We start from the raw sequence: 5,592 nt of genomic DNA on the forward strand, positions 1-5,592 counted from the left end.
GGTCTTTTTCTTCACTGTATTTTCAAAAATGATTTCTCACCATATGCCATTGGCTTATTTTTGCCAATTCATATGAGATAGATAGAGAGAGAAACAAACAGAGACAGAGACACAGAGAGACAGAAGAGACAGGGAGACAGAGACCAAGAGACAGAGATAGACAGAAAAAGAGATAGAGAAAGAAAGCTGAGAGAGACAGAGACAGAGACAGAAAGAGAAACAGAGATGGAGATGGGGAGAGAGACAGAGGGAGAAAGAGAGAGACAGAAAGAGATGGAAACTTAGAAGATAAAGGAAATAGAAGAAAGAAATGAAGAAAACATCAATTTAGTAGTAGAAGCTGTGTGAATATGATTACTCATTCTAAAGATTTTAAATAGCTGGGAGATAAAATCTGGGTCAGCATCCCAGAGGATTGGGTTAAGCATTCAATTCACTGATTTTGGAGAGTAGCCCATTTCTAGTTCTTTGGAGTTGCTACTGTTTGGGTAGTCTTTTTTTAAATGGGTTTTATCTTGTTTATTTTCAATCTGTTGTTAACTGCTTAGCTCCCTTTTTGGCTCTCTCCACTTCTGGCTGATAAAGTTTAGTTTCATACAATTATATAATACTTATCTAGCTTACAAGCTCTGTGTAGAAGCCAAGGTTTGGGGAAGTGTTGATCTGAAAATGTAGTATGGAAAAGAAGGAAGATAAAACTCCAATGGCAAACTCTCCCATGGTGACTTTAGACAGTTTGCAGAGGCAGCCAGTTCCTGAGTACTCACAGATACTTTGGGAATAAGCTTGGGGCCGCTCAACACGTGTTACAACTTCTTAAAGGTGATGATCCAGCAACTCACTTCTTGTTCAACTCAGAATCACAGAACCCAAAGGGTAGTCTTATCCACTCCTTTTTTTTGTTGTTGTTGTTGAGGCAATTTGGATTAAATGAGTTGCCTAGGGTCACACAGCTACTAAGTGTCTGATGCCAGATTTTGAACTCAGATCCTCTTGACTCCAGGGCTGGTGCTCTATCCACTGTACCACCTAGCTGTCCAGGAGAGGTTAATGTCTTATCTGTTCTTAAAAGGAATCTCTAGTATTAAATACCTGACAAGTAATCACTCAACATCCCCATTGAAGGAAGGGGGACCTACCACATCTCAAGGCGGTTCATTCCACTTTAGGACAGCTCTCACTGTTGAAAAGTTTTTCCATTCAGCTCTTAGCAACTTCTACCCATTAGTCCTGATTCAATTAATCAATCAAAAAACATTTATAAAGGGATTAAACTGTGCCAGGCATTGTACTAAGCACTAGGGGAGATAAGGACAAAACAGTCCCTGGCCACATAGAGCTCAAATTCTAGCGGAGGAGAAACATAAAGAATTAGTGACATACAACAGTGGCAAAAACTTCAAATATGGAGGCCTTGAAACTGATTCCTATGGGCTGTATATTGACTTAGAAAACTATAAATTAGCATTATTTATGTTTTACTGTATTTTTATTTCATTAAATATTTCCCAATTACATTTTAAACTGGTTTCACCACACTCGAGAATGTTGTGGGCCACCACATTTTTGACACTTCTAAGGTAGGAATTCATATGGAGCAGATGAGAAGTTTCAGAGGGGAAAGTGTTAGCACTCTGGGGCTAAAAATGGCTGCTTCAAAAGGTGGAATTTGAGCTGAGACTTGGTTCTTCCCTCTTGGGCCAAAAAATAATGAATCTAATCCTTCTTCCCTAGGACAGCCCTTCATATACTTGAAGGGAACTACCATGTCTTCCCCACTCTCTATTTCTTTGACCAGTTCCTTCATCTGATATTCATTTGACATAGATTCAAGGACCTTCCCTTCCTTGGTTGCTCTCAGCAGGACACTCTCGAGTTTATCAATATCCTTCCTGAGCTATGGCATCTAGAACTGAGTACAGAACTCTCAAAGTGGTCTGATCAAGACAGAATACAATGGAACAACCCAGCTTCCAAATAGATCTAGGGCTTTGTGCATGCAGCTGAATATGTGAAGGAGATGTGACTATAGATGGATAGAAAGAAGGCTGAATGTGATGTGGTGTACCTCTGTAAGGAATGGAATTGGTGCTTCTTGGGAGAGACTCTTTAGGAGAAAGGACAGTCAACGTTCTAAGGAATGGAGAGGAAAAGACCTTGGAAACTGCATGCATGCAGGGCAAGTTGGTTCCTCAGGATGATTTCTAGCTTGTCTCACCATAGACATTAGAGAAAGAACTTTTCTGCGGGTTGGATGTAGTCCTCTCTCTTGTTTTAGGTGGAGATTAAGCAGTGATTCAGCTAAACTAGTGGTGTCAAAGTCAAATAGAAGTGGATCCCTGCAATCTGCATATTGACTTAGAAAACCACAAATTCATATTGGCCGGGTTGTATTGTATTTTATTTATTTTTTAAAGTACTTCCCAACTCAATACTAATTTATAGAAGAGTCTTCAGGTATGGCCAGATTTCTTTAGTCTATTCCAACATAGTTCTCTCTCTCTCTCTCTCTCTCTCTCTCTCTCTCTCTCTCTCTCTCTCTCTGTCTCTCTCTCTCTATCTCTCTGTCTCTCCTCTCTCCTCTCCCTCTCTGGAGACAATCAGGGTTAAGTGATTTGCCCAGTCATACAACTATTAAGTATCTGACCCCAGATTTGAACTTAGGTCCTCCTGACTTCAGGGCTGGCCTCTATCCACTGTGACACCTAGCTGCCCCTATTCCAACACAATTCTTGAGCAACTTATTCTGGTTTAAGGCATTTTTTTAAACTTAATATTTAAGTCTTTTAAGTGATTGATTGAGACATGTTCTTACCTAGTTAAGTTAATAGGGCTAAAATTTGGGTGGAGTAGGTTTTGATATGCCTTTCTCTCCCTTTTTCTTGTCTCCTATGGAAGGTACCTGAGTGAACCTGAGGGTGTGTGTGTGTGTGTGTGTGTGTGTGTGTAAGGAAATCTCCTATTTCTTTCTTTCTATCCTCTTGTTAGTCAGGCTCTGCCAATATTCACTGTTCATTACTAAGACACTGGAACCTGGAAATAGAAAATTGTACCTATGTAAACAATTAATTGTACCTCTGTAAACAATTAATGAGTAATTATAATAAGTTTATGAAACATGCTTAAATAATTTACAGATTTGTGATCTCATTGATGGGGACCCTAGTGGGAGGCAACATAGTATAGTTACATAGACAGCTGGATTTGTATTCAGAGAGATCTTGGTTGAATTACCTCAGATGGTCATTAGCTATAAAAACCTGGGCAAATCATGTAACCCTCTCTGTAGATCTCTATTTACTCATCTATTAAACAAGGCAGTTGGAACTGCACAAGAAGACTCAAACAAAAAAAAAAGAATTAAAGGAAGAAAGAGACAAATAGTATGCTTCAATCTGCATTCAGATAATTATCAGTTCTTTCTCTGGAGGCAGATAGCATGTTTCATCATGCGTCCTTTGGGATTGTCTTGCTGAAAATAGCTAAGTCATTCACAGTTCTTCATTGTATAATATTGCTTTTATTATGTATGATGGTCTCCTGGTTTTGCTCACTTCATTTTGCATCAATTCATGTAACTCTTTCTGGGTTTTCCTGAAATCATCCTGCTTGTCATTTCTTATGGCACAATAATATTCCATCACAATCATATACCATAACTTGTTCAGCCATTCCCCAATTGATGGATTTCCCCTTGATTTCCAATTCTTAGCCACTGCAAAAATAGTTGTTAGACTAGTTTTAGAACAATACATATCCAGGAATCATCATCATCATCATCATCATCACAATAATAATAATAATAAATAGCTAATATACATATATCTCTTTCAGATTCGCAAAGTGCTTTACATTACTGGTCATTCTAGAAAAGTTCTAGGTTGATGCTCCTTTCAAGTATGGAGGGTTACTCTGGGCTTTTGAAAGCTTTGCCGACTAAGTTAATGTTCTGGTAGTTTCTACCAAACACAATAAGAAAGATTTTACTGTGTTCAATGATTCAAGTACAGGCCTTGGGATAAATTTAAAAAAAGGATATTTGATTTAAACTTCTATAATCCTTGGGTGGTATGGGACCTCTAGAATTAATTAAATTTATTTTACTTCCTAAAAGCATTGCTGAATTTAAACTGTCCCATTCAGAAAAGTCTCTGTTAGATTCAAAGATCTCCAGGGAAAGAAACTTTACAGTTTCCCTTTCAAGCTATTCCTGTGGCTATGTAATTAACTTTAATTTAAGACAATGTGTGATACTGCAATAAAAGTGGTGAAAAGGGAGGAGGAGTAATTTTATGTCTAGACTGCTGAAGAGATGTATAAAACTGAGGAAAGAAGGGAAGCGAGGGAAGAAGTTTACTGAACACTTAATCAATGTTTATTGCCTGTCTTAGTAATAGTAAAGTTTACTCGATCCTGTCCTGATTCTTATTACTATTATCTATGGGCTTCCCTAATACCTGACTAGTTTTCTCTGCATCTGTCTCAGTGACAGCGCGTCACCCAGTGGATAGATAGAACAGGGGGCCTGGCGTCCAGAAGTCTTGAGCTCAAATCCAGCCTCAGACACTTACTGGCTGTGTCACCCTGGGCAAGTCATTTAATCTTAGTTTCTTCAATGGTAAAATGAGGATTATGATGGCTCTTGCCTCATAGGGTTGTTGTGAGTTTTAAGAGTAGGAGCTATATAAATTTCTCTCCCCAAGCCCCATCCCTTTCAAACACACTGACTTTTCCATCAGTTTTGGCTTCTCTGATTTCTTGGGTTCTTAAATAGTTATAGGTATTCCCTGATCCTCTATTTCCCCACTGCTCTGTCCTGCTGTTAACTGAATTTGCCCCATGTCCCTGAATAGCTGGCTACAGTAGTGAAGAATATTACTGTGAAAAATATTTGAAGTCTATAGATTAAATTGAAGCATATGTGCTTAATAAATACTTTTTGATTAATAACATACTCTTTCTTTGTAAGAATCCCAGGAAGTGGGCTGACTGACATAAATTCCTTATTATGCACTTAAGCAAGCGTTTAAGTAGAGTCTGTAAAGGTCTGTGGGTTGAAAGAATATCCAGAGCCTTGAGAGTGGAGTTATATTGATTACAATTTTCCACATTTAATAGGATCCTATCATTGTTACCGGAATTGGTTTTGTGTCCATATCAGCTAGAGGCAAAGGGATGCATTTCAGCATAGTTAAGCTTTATTACTTCAGATGGTTCTCTGTATAGTGCTCCATCTTAGAATTTTGCTGCAGCTTTCAACTATAGTGACCCAAACGATTACTTATAGAAAAGAATATCACACTGCATGCACCATAGCGAAAAGTCCTGACAGAGAAGGGATTCTGAGTATGGGAACAGGTGTGAATGGGACAATCTCTTTCCCTCAAGGTTATTTAAATGAGATTTAGATTTATAACTCTGTGGGATACCTGAGACACAATCCTTCTGAGACAAGAGAAAGACCCCTGATGATCTTTCTTATTTGATGAGTATTTATTTAAAGGTGTGGAAATGGCTTATTCTATTTTATTTTGCCAGGAGAGCTGATTTATGCCAATTTGGCACTTTTGTGGATTGCTGAACAAGAAAGAA

Source organism: Phascolarctos cinereus, unplaced genomic scaffold (genome assembly GCF_003287225.1).
Source record: "Phascolarctos cinereus isolate Bilbo 61053 unplaced genomic scaffold, phaCin_HiC Scaffold_5;HRSCAF=322, whole genome shotgun sequence".
NCBI classification, from domain to species: Eukaryota; Metazoa; Chordata; class Mammalia; order Diprotodontia; family Phascolarctidae; genus Phascolarctos; species Phascolarctos cinereus.